Genomic DNA, 17,424 nt, shown 5'->3' on the forward strand with positions numbered 1-17,424 from the left:
AAGGACCTCAACTCATTTCTGGAGCAAACTAAAAATTGGTGAACAGTAACAAGCAGCAAGAGAATGTAAAACAGTGTCGAGTCCATCCTCAAGTGGGTTAGTCATTCAAAGGATATAAACTTCTATGAAAGAAATGGAAGCGTAAAAGAGTGGAAATTTATTTAGGGGAAATAAAGGATGATAATAAAATGAGTTTTCCAGCTGGATTAAAGGTAAACGGGAAAGCGTGAGGGAATGAAGTTGACAGCAGATCGAGGAAGAAGAGTTACATTATATATATATATATACATCACGATATGTAGGTGTAAATGTAGAACACCGTTACCAGTGATTGATTGATCTGAGGTTGTGGAAAGCCAAGAGCAGTGCACAAGTAATAGTGAAGGGAAATCCAAGGGAAAACTACTGAATCAGAATAAATTTTTTACTTACTTTTAGTCATTGGTGGACTAAGGGAAGCCCTGGAGAGAGGATGGACCCCAGCTTAGCGGTGGGTTTCTATTTATTATTCATATTGAGTTCAAATTAACATTTGTTGTGTGATACTCTTAAAATATTAAGCTTCTAGGTGTGTAACCAACCAACAAGTGATAATATACGTTTTATTATAAAATAATCATTATGAATATAATAAATTTGTAAGAGATAATCGAGCCAGTCCAGATTTATTTTTAGTTATTGGCGAAACTTGATTTAGAGCCAAGAGTTGACTGGTTTAGTTAGCCTCCGCTCCAATAGATCGCAGACCACGCTCCTTTTGTGAACTGAGGCTAGGCTCTAACGCAATGGTTCCCCACAGTGGTAGCCTACGGTGTCCGCCTCAGGTCCACTATACTAACCAGTTGTCGTAATTTTTGGATCTGAAGATACAACCAACACCATATGTTTTAATTTAAAGTGGGCCGCTTAAGGTGATCACCTACACATAACTGTACTCTAATTTAATCGATTAAGGCTTCTTCTGAGAGAGGAGGTGGTTAGATTTCCCTTAAAGTAAATGTATGGAATATGAATTTGTTCCACAGGAATGCCTTTTTAAAGAATAGAATATTTTAATTTACTATCATTAACATTAAATGCATGTTTAGACATGCCCATGGATCAGGTCTATTTGAAACTTTTATCTTTAAGCAGGGTTCTAAGCGAGGAACATTTATTCGAAAGATAATAAGCTTAGCTGCAAGCTCCCCCCAGCATTACTTAACCAATACAGTTCCTTTAAGTAAATGTTAAACGTAACCAATGGTCCAATTCTTGAGTTTGAAGAACGTTAATTCGCCGGGGTGTACTGAAGCTTGTTTTCATTAAATTGTTAATGCGTTAACTGTTGAATAGAAAATCGTGGTACCAGATTTTTTTGGGGGTATAAATTGAGCGCGGCGATTGGTAAGCTTAACGTAGCCCAGCACTGCCTACCCCTCTATCAGACTCAACAAATAAAACCAGTATGGCAGCAGAGAAATTGGAATTTTGAGGTCTAGAAACTGAGATTCTGGAGACTAAAAAAAAGAATAGAATGTGAAGTGGAAGGAAACGACTCAGTGTACCAGAGCGGGAAGTGGAGGCGGTGTGAGATGAGCTACTGCCGTCTCCATGGGAGATGAAGCAATATCTCCGCCCCCACTCAACCACATTATTGTTACTGGCGGCTGATAATACATGCCATCATGACTGGCGGGCTGCATATCTTATTCCCCTTTTCCAAAACCAGTTTGATTACATCCTTGCAAAAAAAAAATCTTTTATTATAATATGAGAAATATTCACGCACATACAGATAACCTGCTGGAGATGCTGAAAGGAATAATGTAAGAGAGCAAATCTCATATGGATGTTGGATTGAGTAATGCAGTGGTTCAGAAACAATACCCTGTGGATATTGAACTGGAGAACTTTCTTGGAACGTTAAAACATGCATAAATGGCTGCTTCAATAGAATAAGTAGTGGCGGGCAACATCCCAAGTTTAATAAAGTCTGGAGTACACACACACACTTGCAGGCCTTCCCGTGACGTGTACATCTCCCTACTCGGAGTTTCAAAACAGGATCGTTGTTGCTCGAATTAAACAGTTAGTAGAGCAACACTCATCATTTCCAAAAACATTTTTCTAGAACTTTTTAGTTCTTCAGGTTCGTATTGTATTTTCTGACGGAGTTTAGAGAAAATGCTAGAAACTATGTTAAAGAGAATTCTATAGACAAAGCAAAAAAAAAGAGTTCAGTAAAATTATTCCCTTATTTATTACCTGCACCTAGGAGGTTATAATCAGGGATTAGAAAAGCTGCAAAAGGAATTGGTCCTCTTCCTCAACATTCCAGGCAGTGCAATGACGACGTGGTGAATTTGCATTTCCTGGAGCTCAAGCGACAGAGGTATGATTTGCGTTTAGGTCTCAAGATTGTAAATGGCGAGGACGATTACACCGATACTTTATCTAGCATGAATGTTCCAACTTCCGCCTTTCAGACTCAGGCACGATTCAGTATTTAACGTTCCTCTTTTCTCCAGCGCACACGCAGCGAATAGAAAATGCTGTCAAGTGCTATAGAAGCTGAAACAATTTAGAAGAGGTGAACATGTTGGCCTCAGATAAGAAGTTTTCAGCAGTTTTACAAAAAAAAAAGAAGCAAAAACTTGTATATTCTAATCACTTGTGACGGCACAGTTGCTCTTCCTTCCTTTCTCTTACAGGGCGAGGAAAGAATTTTGTATAGTGGTTATTGTCGGCATGTATGGCTTCAATAAATAAGTAAAAAAACACACAGTCATTTCTATGTACTGAGCACTATCATCCGATCGAAGTACTTTGCCGAGGTCATGAAAGAAAATCCAGCGCAAAAGCTTGCTGTTGGCAACAGGTCTGATAAGATTTTAGTCACTCTTGACGCAATGGTAATATGGTTACGCCCGTATACAAAAAGTGGATACATGATTGTAAATGTCATTGTGACATGCTCCAACAGGTTTCAAATAACCGCCATTAAATATTTGAGTAGTATGGGACTCATCTGTGATGCATATGAGAGGCACATTCGAGAACTGAGAAGAGGCTTAGAGATTACTCACGTTGAACGTTAAAAACAAAAACTAAAACTTCAGGGCAAACTTCAGATCAAAGGTTTGAAGTTGTACACGCTTTGGGGGACTGAGAAAGCTTCTTTTATTTTTATGCTGCCAATGCTAGAGTTCAGAAAATCACACATTAGATATGGAGTGCTCCGGGCGGAGCAGTTGCTCGGGCAGTTTGTTGTAGTAACGTCAGATGCAGATAGATAACGAATATTTGTCGACAATATATTCACCCCCCTGAAAGGGGGCTGGCTGTATCCCCTTCCCTTCTCGTCATCAGCCCATATCATAGCCTTTTTCAAGCGAACGCATAACCGAACATTTAGAACTTAATGGGCTTCTACTTCATCTTATACACTGCTCTCTGTGCACAGAGCATAACCATTTAAAAGGAGGTTCTGCAGAAAAACCATGTGAAATAGAGGAGCAAGGGGCGCAAGGGGAGTAAGAAAATGTATGAATTTATTCAGGAACTCGGGCGACAGAAAATTAGCATCAAGAATACTTTGATATAAAAAATAAACAATAAATACACTGTGCCCGATATTTGTTTTTGATAGGTGTATGAGCGATCTGATATATTGGTTTTTCATCACCCGATCTATCGGGTTGGAAAATCACCTGTGACAGCCTCACTCTTTTATTACACTTCACATAATTACATTGTCTTGAAGCAAACAATATGTTCTATGGAGACAGTTTACTTCTCTAGATATAAATATTCATTTTGGTAAAATATTACTGCTAAATGAAAGATGACGTCACCACTTCTGCACAACGACACACTATTCTTTGAAATAAAATTTTAAAACAAACTGAAAGGTTGCTGTTTAAATAGGAAAATTGATGTTTCAGTTAAAATCAGTTAATTAGTACGGCCGTTTATTCCAGAGATAGCGCAGCTGTACTCTTCAACAAATTAAAATGCCTCGTGTAGAGAAATACCTAGTTTTCAGAGCGAAGATTTAGGCTACCGTCGAAAAGTGCAAAACTGCGGTTTATTATTGACTTTGAAAGTGGTGAATTAGCCACTTCTAAAGAAAGAGCAGTTTTTATTTTCTTAATCATTCAAAGTTAATACTGTAGTTTTTATCTTCTTCTTCTTTAAACAGTGGTTCTAACTGCTCTAACTGGTGTTTAACTGGAAGAAATATTTGTTAGTGGTAAGACAGGTTTGAACATGCAAGATAAGTCTGATCTGAGGGTAGAACTCCGGACAAGGAACGGTTAAGACGATGAGGGAACTCTTCATAGAGACTCATCCATTCTAAATGGGTTAGCCACGCTTGTAATATTTATTCCACATTAACTACAGAGTAAATCCCTTAATTGCGGAACTTTTCCCCCTAATGGAGAAAAATCGAATTTATAGCAAGAATTAAACATTTGGTTCGGCTAGTGATTAGATGAATTTGAAAAAGATGTACATTGATGTTAAGTCGGGTTTGGGCCACTAGAACAAACAAAGATAGGCTGCAGACGAAACAAAAACTCTTGGGTACACAGTATTGGGAAAATTTCCGGCCTGGAGGGTTAGCTGGAAAATTTGTAAGGTCGAGGAAGACGTAGGGAACGTATTTGAAACGAGAGGGAAAAAGGTTGGTTTTTCCGGACAGGCTGAAAGTGCAGGCCAGCGGGCGAAGAAGGGGAGTAGATAGGAAATTGGGCGGCCGTAAATAGACGTTAAAGCGATTGGAAGTACGAACACAGAGGCAGCTGACCGTTTGCCCACAACTTGATCATCTTTAAACATTTATTTCAGTATTTTTCTCAATAGCAAATGCAAAGTAATTTTTAATCAGATCCTCATTTGAACAATCTAATTTTAATTTTCAAACGAATAAACAAAAAGAGATATTTGAAGGTAATTATAAAGTTAATTAATTCAAAAATAATTAATTTTTGAAAAAATAAAAATTGGTATTAACACCACGATTTTCAGTTCGTCGAATCTCAAGTTTCTAATTCAAAACTATCCGAATTTTAGATACAAATCAATTTCACACATTCATTGTGTGTTTGCCCATGGAATTAATCAATTTCATACAAATTAGACTTTACGCTGACAGTTGGTAGGATTGCTTGAAATTATTAAAGGGCTCGGTCGGTAGTACGTTTTTTCAACAATTTTTTTTTTAGAGAAAAGGTGTTCTGTTGTGGACCTGGCTTGTATAAGTCACTCTACGATAAGTTATACTCTAAGTCGTATATGTATAACTCAGGTTTATCACAAGTATTTGGCAAAAAATAAAATCTTAATTACAATAAAATAGTAATAAAATTATCTATTGAGGTTAAATTGTTAGAATCATTAATTTAAAGAACTATAATCCAGGCGGGCAGTCTAAAATGCTCATTAGTTTTTATTACAAAGAAAATTTATGCTGAAAGGAACAAGCTATAACGGAGGAGAGAAATCAGAGAGAGGTAGGATAAAACGGAAATTAGAACTGGGTTTTGTTGGGAAGTGGGTCACAGTTTCTTTCAAATTCAAATCATGGGGCGTAGGTGTGCAAGTAATAAGGAAGGAGCGCCCGCTGAAGGGCAAAAGGGAGAACAAAGGCTATGCAATTTTCTGCTGATGTTGATGAACTCCTTGGAATGGGGAAGAAAATTGGCAAAAATTTCCTTCCTTACAAATCTTAGATTACTTAAAATACTAATTTTTATTATTCTGTACTACTTTGGTGTTTCAGAGGATTTCGTCAACAGAGAAATAAGTATTCATTGTCGCTTACTCCCAATATTTCACTCGACAGAGTAAGTCTAGAAATATATGTCTATGTGACAAAACTTGCTATTCTTTTTGGATACCATCCTCAAAACATCGGTCAAATTACACCCAGAAAAAATGTAACCTTAAAGAAAGTGGTTTCTCAGAAAGCAAGGCAAAAAGTGAGCGCACGAAAATTGACCACTGGGAAAGATTCTATAGGAAAACTGGATAGTGTAGGGGAAGAAATGAGGGAATAAGGGAAGAGGTAGAAGTTAATATGAGTGTGGAGAGATGTAAATGAGCCAAGATGGTCAGGCAAGAGAAATAGACCAGGCCGTTGAGACGGTCAAAGAAAGTGACCTAGTAGGTATTTCAAGCGCAGAAGTCAGCCAAGGCAGCAGAGGTGGGATAGGTTGGAGGAGGAAATGACTGGCTTAGATCTAAGGGATGTCGTCCAAAAGGATTAACAGTCTAGCATAATTCTGGTGTTTTCATCGAAATCCCTTACAGTACTGGATGAGGAGACATAATTTTTATACTTGCTTGTAAATCTCAACTCAAACTGGGAATGGCTTCGACCCTCATTGCTGATCTACAGGCACCGCTACAAGTGACAACCCTGCCATCATCTTATACTTATCAATACAGGCTATCAGGTGGTCTATCTAATCTGCATCGTACTTCGTTTCTCAGTCACTCAAAACCTTGGTGCAGGTAAATATGGGTACATATAGGCCTAAAATCAGAACATTATCATTACTAATGGTTCCCTCTATGGCAGACATCAAACATTGATTACAATATGAACACAAGGACTGATAGTCAGATATCACGATGGATTGTATATAAAGGAGGCGGTGGTGACGCGCCAAGTTTGTTGCCATAGTACTAGAATAATGTTTTCTTGTTAATGGGGGGGGGATGTTCATGCGTCAGAGATGGGTTAATCTTCTAGTCGATCGGTCTACGTCATTGCAGCGACCAGGATCTCATTTGTGTTTATTTAACACGACCACGGGATGGAGGCATTCTAGAGAGTGAGAGAGTTCAACAGCACAGCTATGTCTGATATGAGCGGAGAATTAACAAGAAATCGAGTCGGAACGCCGCCTGACACCATTAAACTGTAAAACGCAGCAGGCCTCTCAGGTGAGCTTAGTTTAACCGAGCTCCGAACACTGGATTTTTTTAAAGAACCCATTCTATCCAGCAGTAATAACTCATCTATTTTGAATCTTAAACTTAGGGTCATCGATTTAGGAACATTTTTGGATTTTTATAGCAATAGGGTAGGTTTCATTCAGGTACTTATTTTTTTTAAAAAAGTAATCAGTCCTCATCGGTGCTGGCTATGGACAATAAGGAAATTATAGGCCTGGATTAATTTTAATATGTTTAATATGGAGAAGGGAAGGGATTAGCTATGAGGTTAGCATACTGGACTCCCACGCGGAGGTCCCGGGTTCGAATCCAGCAGCTGACCCTTAGATTTTCTCTTCCTAGGAGCTTCTTACAGCTCACTGTCCGGTGATGGACAGTGTTGTCTGTAACGAGAGAACACTGTCCGGAGGCCGGCAGTGCACTGGAAAAAGCTCCGGGCGCTAATGACCTCAGCTGTTGATGCGCCAAAAAAAAAAAAAAAAAATGTTTTAGATCAACACTGTTGCGCACATCAAAATTGGCATTTCAAAAAATTGGACAGAATAATGGAACCGTTAGGTAGTGGTCAGATTCCTTGTACTGCCGTTAGAGGGAAACAATGTGCCAGGATTCCTTAGGAAAACAAGGGCGTAGTTTTTCAGAAAAATGGAAGCGTAAGGTCGCTAGGCTTCCCTAGTTGGGATTAACTTAGTTGCGGAAAAGGAAGTGATGCTGTCGCACAGTTATTGATCAAACGTCACTCTTCGGACTGAAAACTTCATGTAAATGTTTTTATATGCAAAAAAGTATTCCAGTATAATGATGAACATTACGCTTTGACTGAAATGATTGAACTTTGAGAGGGGTGTTATGTTTCATATTTTTCATTTGGAATTATGTTTATTAATTAATAAAATAAATATATTTTTAATTATTTATCCTCTCTTCAATGAAAAGTATGTAACACCGATCTCACGTCACTTCTTTGGGGATGACCCTAGTAAATCGATGATTAATGATTTGAAAATTAATTATTATAATATTGAAAGGAACACCCCACCCTAAAGAATTGCATTCCGCAAGATTACCATTTTTGAATGGAAATAAACATTTTATTAATGACGTAAAATTATACTAGTTATTTTTATCTATTTCTTGTCAAAAACTATTTTAACTATTTGTCCTCAAAAACCTCTTTCAGAGATCTGTATGGAATGTGGCGACTGTGAGCAGTTGGGCTCCCTTCATCTCTTGAGATTCCATCTGAATCGAAGTCAGAGAAATGTATGGGAGAACTGCTCGTATGCAGCACTTCTTGTGATAAGGACAACTTGCTAAGCGAAAGACAATTTTTGAATAAGCGAAAAAGCCTTCTCTAGTGTTGGATATCTCTCCAACACTAGAGAAGGGCAAAGAAAAGAAGTGATTGTAGAAGATTGGGAATTGAAGCTTCTTTGCATTATGAACTTGGAAATAAGATTGGTGATGCTTAGTATGGTGAGGCCCGGAGAAGCAAACAGCGCCAGGCAGTTACAGCCTACACATCTTCTAGAAGAGAAGGGTTGGAGAGAGAAACAAGATATGAAACGTCCAGATAAGGGGTGGTTAAATTTAATATCTCCTACTAGTCTCTGTAGAGATTGACGCAAGCCCATTGCTCGCTTTGTCAATTCAGCTGATTCAACCCCGCGCGTACTCGCAGACCGTCAGACCTGAGCTATCCCACCTCTCTCTCTCCTTGTTTTACATGCAGCTTCTTTTCCATCTTCTTTCCATGCTTTTCCGTTCTTTGTCTCAAACTCTCACATCTACTAGTTATTCCAAAAGCAATAGTCTTTGACGGAAACAAAACAAAAAAAATGTTATTCTCCAGATATGGTGGAATATTTTCTTGCAGTCGCAACTCTCAAGCATATATCAAAACTCTGAATGGAGTTACAGGTCTGGGATCCTTGAATTTGTCAGTTTCTACACAGATGTGCGTCCTCATCAGTGGCTCTGAAATAAACGAAAAGTTCATTATTAGTTATTTGCCTAAAGTGTCATACATTTTAAGCATAATCCAAGTTTCGAAGTGACTGTTACCCTTTACTATCTAAACAGTGGTTATATACCAATACTGTTGACGTTCTCCCAAACGAAGTCATTTTCTACAGGTTTTTTCCCAGGCAGGAAGGTTTAGTTAAAGGGTTACTGTGGTCAGAGCAGATGCTTTCCGAACAAATGCTTGATGAGACCAATCAGGTGACTGTAGGTACAAAGGAATGAAACCTCTCACACAGGTTCTCCATAGATATTCTGGGAGAAACAGCGAACTGGTGGGCTTCCAGAGCAATACATCCCATCAAAATACACTGAAAACTTTTCGAAAGTGAAAAAAAACCTAGAGTAATTCTAAGTCTATTAACACCGCTAACTACCCGGGCTCTTTAAGGAAACTCTGGAAGAGTGGGAAGAAGGCAACCAGGAATAACCATGGCTATTCACCCAGCGACTTCAGTTGTTCGCTGGATAGCTCTCTAGATTAAGGCACCAGGCTCCCCAAGAAAGGTTTTCGCAATAAAGAAAGTGGAACGGGTGGAAATAAATTTTATTTATGCATGATCAGAGAGCGTTATTAGGTATCATGTAAATATGCTCTACTCGTGCATGTGTTTGCAGCATAGAGAAAGAGAACGAGCCCCAGAAGAAAAAAATGGATATTTTCCAAGAAATAAAATATTGAGGCACTAAAGTGCGCGGAGAAAAATTGAAGAAGCAACTGAAACATAACTTGTAAATTGCGTTTTATTGCCTCACCGAGTTGTAGACGAAAGAATACATTCGTGAGCGGCTGTCGATCAGATGATTGATGGGTACCTCTCTCCGCGAGAGTTACTTCTTCTGCGCCTCCGCCCAGAGAAACTAAAGTACGATAATTTGACAGGGAGTAATGGTTCACCTGTCTTTCCAGAATAAATTACTTGAAACAAATAAATACAAACTTACTACATTTATATTATATTAAAGTAAGGAAATGAAATGACTTCTTTCAATAGTTTAATAGATTTGATGAAAGTCCCTATTATGCACTGAAATGGCAACACTGCTTGTATAACCTAATTCCGACAGAGAAGTTTTATCATTTCTCAGCCTTAGAAATGCATCACAATACCTTTTTGCCTTAAGAAATAGCGTGCTCTCTCTCTTTTTTTTTTAGAAAAAATAATTTTAGGCGAATTTTGGATTCTTGACGTTAATATCCAATATTTTGGGGCGTTGCTACTGGTTGAATTGTAGGACAAGAAAGCTCTTCTAATCCACCATACCTAGAGCCCTATCTCAAAACAACCCTTACCATCCATATGTTGTTTAAGAACTACTAAACGTAAAAAGAAAAGTGTTCACTTATGATTGGAAAAAGCAGAGGTTTACTGCTATTTCTTACTTTTTTAAATTTATTCTTGAATGTGTTGCAGGACACAGCATTGATGATATTATTGCAGGGTATATAAAGGACCAGTTCTGAATTTTCTGCGCGGAAAGAACTGTTATACTCCTTTAGTTTTCCCCTTGTCTGAAAAGTCCATTTTAAGATTTATCTAATTGGCTGCTTGCCAAGCCTAACAGCCAGCCGTTGAAGCTCCACTCGCGTGATTACAAACAAGTTCCTGGAGGGTTTATCTCTGTCTGTTAGGGTTCTGTCTAATGCGAACTAATATCGCAAAGAGGGAAAGTAAGCAAGGAAAAGAACATATTCCTGGATAAAAATCACAGTTTTAGTGTCTTTTTTTGCGTCAGTTAACTTTGGTTCCGTACTACTTTCATAACATTCACTTTTCCGTTGCTTCGAAGTAATTTAGAGCATTTAAATAATTCATTTTCACATTTCTAAGTCTTAAGTATTTTTTTAATTTAGGTTTCGATTGCAAGGAAGTTATTATACGGTGGTGAGTTTGTAAATTCACAAGGAGCACGGTGCCCTGGGCGACTGCCACTCTTCCTAGGGACGGTCCTGTTGGAAGCAGCCATTATACTAACTTCTAGGAAGTAAAAGTAGATCTTTTAGGGCCCAGTAACATTGGCTTCAGGGCCACAAATTTCCATTTTATTGTTCCAGTTCAGTCAAAATTTAAATAAAGAATAATAGAAAATAAATATAGAAATTTTTAATAAATGCGGTTGCAACTTTCTCATCCATCGGCGAGAGAAACTAATTAACATCTTTTCTCTCTCTCTCTCTCTCTCTCTAAAGAAAATAGCTTACAAAAGTATTTCGTTGTAGAACTTAAAACTTTCCAACAAGTTAATACTTAAGCTGGATTAAAGCTGTTTGCAATTATGAAAATTGATGAAGGATGGGACGCCATTGTTTAATACAACTTTTTAATCAGTTTCACTTGACCCAGTACAACTCTCTTCATCACTTAGTCTGGAAAAGTTGTAATCATAAAGAAAATCATGAGTTTTACTCTATTCAGCTTTTTATCGATCAATTAAATCCTTATTGTAATATCTAAGAAGCAGTAAGTTAGGCTGAATAAAGCTGGTTCTTGTATTCTTGAAACCGTTTAGATTTTAAATGTTCAATTTCTCTAGGAATATCCTTCTCGCCTCCAAACAAAGTGGTTTCTACAGATTGTTTCGTGATTTTGTTTTGTTTTCTAAGAAGCTAACCACATTTTCAACCGTAAAGATTTGTTTCCAGGCGTATGGCTTAGCAAAGTGTTGGTATCAAGGTTGTCAAGGACTTTTTTTGCTCGAGGTTACTTGGATTCGACTGTGATCCATTAAGGAGCACTTGTCTGTAACTGATCAACTTGAAAGGCTTTATACTGCTTGGCCAAAACGTTATTGAACACTGATTTTGTCTTTTTCCAATAAGATTTCACTTCAACTATTTAATAATTAGAACTTTAAAAACTTTCAAAGAAATCTATCTAGTTTTTCAGAAATTAAGCATTGCGCTAAGCAATGTAACACAAGCACAAATGTAAGCTTAGAGAATTGTGGTGATATGGATTTGGGGAAACTGTTATTGATTATTTTCAAATTGGTTTCACTAAGTTTGGAAGTGAAACTTTTCCAATTTCATAAAACGTCACACTCTCTAACTGAAAGATAAAAATATATCAGTGCCAAAAATGTGGTGGTTATTTAAAAATCAGAGGCGAACTTGTGCCATTTAAATATACCTTTTGCGGTGAATGCCCTCTAAGTGACCAAAGGGAAAAAGAAAATCTCAGCCGATTCGTAGCGGTTTGAGAGATCTGCTTCAGACTTGGTTTGTTGGACCTTCATCTCTCAGTAATGAGTGTTTTGTGCATTAGTTGATTGTTGAGCACTGGGCAACTAGAGTTAATTATAGTAGTATGGCGGCCAACATTCGACTAGCAGTGCTCATGAACCAAACAATTCCTCTTCTTATGCATCTAAAAACATTAACCAAAACAATAACCTAACTAATAAAAATTCATTAATATTGAACGCAGATTTAACAGACGGTCTTTGGCCACGTTTTGGTCTTAATTTAAAGGTTATTCTATAACTTGTACTGTATAGTTCGTTTTAGTGTGCTTCTATTTGGTTAATTAAGACTTCTATTTATTCACCTTCATTATATGGACCGTTTATTTTGAAAGTGGTGAACGCCCATTTTCTCTTATTTCGAGAAAATTAAAGGTTAACATATCTGTTAATTATAAAATTTAGACAAATTATATGAAGTCTGGCAATGTTTCTACTGCTTTATCGATATGTAATTTGGTTATATAAATTTGTTTTAGGCGTATTTTACTAAACTGATGTTTACTTATGAGCTGCAAATGGACTTACACCACTTTCAAAATTAGCCAATTGTAAAAATCGTTTAATTTCAATTTTGAAAAATCAAATAATATATATTTTCAAATAATAATATAATAATATTTCATGTTAATAAATAATAATATACTTCATATTAATCCAATTTTGTTTACAAATAATAATTACACGACATAAAATAGAAGTAATATTTAGACGCTAATTACATTGTTAAAATTACAAGATATTGATAGTATTTAATATAAAACAAATATATAAATAGCAGGCTACTGATCGGCAACCATCTGCTAAGCCGCCTACCTCTGTCAATTGGACTTACACCACTTTCATAACCAATGATTATGCAATTTTATTTACCGACCAATTTTAAATTCTACAAAACATGGGAATTTTTTAAGAAATTAAACACGGACTAGTTATACATAAAAAATTAACATAAAATTAAGCATGAATTACGTGATATCTCATTTTTTTCAAAAATGGACTTACACCACGTTCAAAATAAACGGTCCATATGCATGTTACATTTCAGTTAAAAACTTGATCTTGAGAAAAATTAATCGGGAAAGTGAGTTCTAACCAGATTTGGTTTTATTTTTTTCTAAGATAAGAACTGGGGCTAACCCTTGACCAAGAGACCATGAATAACCACGTTCAAACCTGCTTATTTCTTCATTGAAAGGAGGTGCTATACCCGTACACACTTAGCTTTAAAGCATTGTTTAGAAGTTAGGAGCTCAAAGCATACAAACATTTCTACTGGGAGAAGTGAGGGTTGAAGAATGGCCGAACGGAAGTAACCATCAATTAAGGGACCTTCCGATGAGTTCCACACTCTCAATCCAAACTCACATCATGTGAACCAACAAACAACTTCTCCAGCAACTTTTTAATTAAACTTCCTAATGTAAAAGTTTTGGGACTTTGGGGTTGTAGCAAAGTGGTGGGTCCACGGTTAGGTGAGTTGTGTATTCTGTGTTTCTGTATATGTTTGTACTGACGTTAAGCCTGTAAGTCTGTTCGGGAAACTACAGCTAACATAAGGCTACTGTAAACAATACTTTGTTAGATTTTTGTACAATCACTGGACAGGAAAATGTGTTGTTAATCTCAAAAAGGCGCCTTAGTTGGATATGTGGTGGGATTTCCACAATGATTTGTCAACGACAAATTTGTTTATATGGAGTTTTCGCCGGCAATATCCGTTTTGAAGACCCGGAAACTAGAAACCTGGATTTTGGACAATGTCTGCATGCAAGATGAAGGAGAATACTCAAGCGCTAAAAGAATCGCAGGAAGTTTAAACTATATATTTCACTTGTGTAATGGAACCTGCCGGAAGCGATCAGAGTCTTTTAACAGGCAGTACCACTGTGTTAAAGGTTTGGTTTGGAGTTTCTTTAGTCTTCATGTTCATCGATCCGTAATTTTCTTTTTTATAATCATTTTCTAGGAAAGTTCTTTAATGGGCTGTCGTCTTCAGATGTTGCGTCACTGAACAAGATGTTGATTAGAAGTAAATTCATCTCAGAAATTCTGCACTTGATTCGGTGTATGCGTTAGAACATTGAGAATTGCAATGGTAGAAGGTCAAGCGAGTGTCTCCGCTAGATTGGTACTGAGTGAAATCACTCCGATTGAGGAAGTCTAGAGTGCTACTGGGACAGATCTCTGGCACGTGGGTGTGAGCTCCTGGTAATTCATCAGACCAAGTATCTAAACAAGTCACGTGGATTGTTTATCCCCCCTGACACAACAACCTTCCTGTTTGCAACTTTCCTAATTCTGCAACCGTGGAGAGTGCGCATGTGCTCGCTTCAGTTCCTTCCACTTATCCCTCGCTCACATCCCCCCGAGCACTCAGATGTATCACCTTGTCAATTACTATTTTCTCGCCCTCTATTTCTTTCCGAGTTCTAAAGCAAGCTTCATTCCTTTCCATCAACTGGCTGCACACTCATCAGTTTCCTCAGTCGACCAGACTAATGCTTCAATACTTTTCTACTTTCTCTTACTAAGAAGGGAAAGTATCGGATTTTGCCAAATTTTCGAAATCAAGTAACCTGCTAAGAAGGACTTCTGATTACTTCAAAGTGTTCTGTAAGTTCACACACTTCTACAGCAACCTAATCGAATACTTTTCTTAATGCTATTAAGAAAAACAAATCAAAAATTTGAGTAAATAAGTTGAAGTGTACCATTTTGATTCATCGTTATGATTCCTGGGTTCTGATAAAAACTTTCTGCATGTCTCTAAAGTAGTTAAGGAATACAATCACGAAGAAAAGTAAAAGTATTAGAATCCCAAACTATTATTCTGTCATGCAAATTAGATTAGTTCGCGTGTTAGTGGGTGTAGTACAGGTTATTTGAGACGGGTACTTAATGTCTACGTCTGGGTTCATTTAGTACTACAACTATTTGAGTAAGACTGCTGCAGCTTGTAGTAGGCACATTTCAAGCTACATTACTTCTTAAATGATCTAAACGGAATACGCAGGTTATTTGGCAAACTGCCACATGGTTTTATCAAACTAGTGTCGGATCCAGTGTCGGTTTCACTGAGTGATTATCCATTTCAGTGTTTTGCCTTCTCGTTTTATCCCTATTTTTTTTATAACCAACAACAAGAAAACAAAAGAAATCTTTTAAAGATTAAAACACAAATATCTAAACCTCATCTTTTTTGAAGAAAGCCTAATGAAATATTTAATCTCAAAAAACAGTATACTGAAGATCAATAGGCTTAACCTACCTAAATAAAAAACTGCCTAGGCTAATGTTTACGAGGAATCAGAGTGTAATTAGTGAATTAATATGGTACTTACTACAGGTTGCGTGAATGTTTCACATAAGCTGTCTTTTGGTCTGGATTACAAATTTATGCAGGCAGAATGTATGACTAATAAAATACACTTTTCTATGGGTGTGTATGAATTTATTACAAATTTAAATATTACATACGTTCCTACAATCTAGCCACTACATTTTATATAACCTAGTACATACATGTACGTAGAATATTAAATGTAATGGACAGGGGGCGCAACAAAATTTCCGTATATAAATAATTTACCTCTCGCTGGCAGTGTGACCAACCGCTCCTAGATTATGGAATGAAATATTCAAATATCTCTTCGCCACCAGTAATAATAAAATTAGGTTAACTATTCATGACCGCGATCATAGTCATTTCCATAAATTAATGCAGTTAATTTATTTAAGTTTTTGATTTTTTTTTGTGCTAGATAGAGAAGTTTCTAAGATGAGATCTGTATCAAAGAGACTAGAATACAGAACAAGATACTCGCGGTCTTTTTGCAACTTCAACAACGCTGTTGGCATCTGCCTTATAACAAATAGAATGCGTTTAAAGTAAAAAGACATCCTTGCATGAAGCGGCATGTCGGGAAAATATCAATTTCTAATCGCCAGACCATGTGTGTAACTCTCTTAAGTTGACTAGTGCGTCTCCCATCGGGAACTACAGTGAAGAGTAGGTTTACTAAGTTCGTGCAGTAGCGACTACATACACGTTTCCTGGCAACGCTCAGGAGGAGGCTTTGGTGAACTTTGTCGCCATTAGTGACATAACTGTTTGCGAAGACTGAGTGGTTCGCAATAGTAATTCAGGGCGAAGAAGTTCTTACCAGGGTCTACTGGTGATACTGACCTTATTGTTTCATCAGCCTGACAAACATTTGGGCCTGAGAGTTAGGGTTGGTGGAGAGATAAGTCCTGCACTTCAGAAGCTCGAGACACCCAGATTATCAGAACAGACTGGGTAGTAAATATGAGAAGAAACTTCGACATTTATGAGGCTCATTAACTTTGAAAGGACCCCGAGAAGCACTCTTTGGATCTAACAGAAAGGAAGCGAGCTATTTATCCCTTTTTATTTTAATATTCGGGCAATAAATCAGGTACCTGTACACCACTTTCTATTCGGGGAATGTGCGTTGGAGTAATGTTAAAAATTGCAGCATCAAAAGTGGATCTTGGAATCTCTCTCTACATAAGAAATCGGCACAATCGGCCTAGTCATTAACAATCTTGAGCACTAAACGCAAATCCTACCTCAGTCTTGGTAACTCCTGGCTGTCCTTCTTAAATAACAAATTAATGAAAAACAGAATAATGGTTTCCATGTGTGTAAAGAGAAGAATTACCAACAAAACCCATGTAGAAATTTCTTTACAAGTGAAAACAAGCAATAGATTGTCGGACCTTGTATTGAAAAGAAGAGTAACTTGTAATCAACGGGTTAACATGTTTTCTAGTGTTAACGATCCTCTCGAGCAGACCTAGAATGGACCCACAATAGCCGGGGGCCCACGCAATGTTCAAATAATGGTGGAAAATTAGTTACTATGTCAATGGGGTCCGTCCGCACAGTGGGTGTAGGATTCAACCACTCCTTTCAGATTGGCTGCCCTTCTTCGTATCTGCCGCCCTCGCCTGCCATCGCTACAACCAATCTAGACCATCGATTTAACTCGATACACACTAAATCTTTATATCTCGCAAATACCTACTAAAACACAAGCACATAAACTAACTCAAACACATTCCTTTCTTTTTTGGACGGCCATTTTGTTTAAAAGGTGAAGAAAACAAATCTGACTAAAACACTCACACGACCATCTCTTACTGCTGGCGCTAAAATTCTAACCTATACAATATAAATATAGAAAC

The 17,424-nt window shown here is 37.3% G+C and overlaps 1 long non-coding RNA gene across 4 annotated transcripts; it reads right to left on the reverse strand.

The window, feature by feature from the left end:
• Positions 1-500: 500 nt before the first annotated feature.
• LOC141448389 (uncharacterized) lies at positions 501-15,742 on the reverse strand. Of its 4 annotated transcripts, XR_012454992.1 has the most exons (6): positions 15,558-15,742; positions 12,102-12,338; positions 9,727-9,889; positions 8,654-8,925; positions 2,248-6,523; positions 501-860 (listed from the first exon to the last, which is right to left on the reverse strand). It is a non-coding gene; the product is annotated as an uncharacterized lncRNA (long non-coding RNA). The 4 variants fall into 4 exon arrangements; XR_012454991.1 differs by having other exon boundaries at positions 2,248-8,925; positions 9,727-9,868; XR_012454990.1 differs by having other exon boundaries at positions 2,248-8,925.
• Positions 15,743-17,424: the final 1,682 nt, after the last annotated feature.

This window comes from Rhodnius prolixus, unplaced genomic scaffold, assembly GCF_049639745.1.
Source record: "Rhodnius prolixus isolate KJV_2025 unplaced genomic scaffold, Rpr scaffold_25, whole genome shotgun sequence".
In the NCBI taxonomy this organism is placed as follows: Eukaryota; Metazoa; Arthropoda; class Insecta; order Hemiptera; family Reduviidae; genus Rhodnius; species Rhodnius prolixus.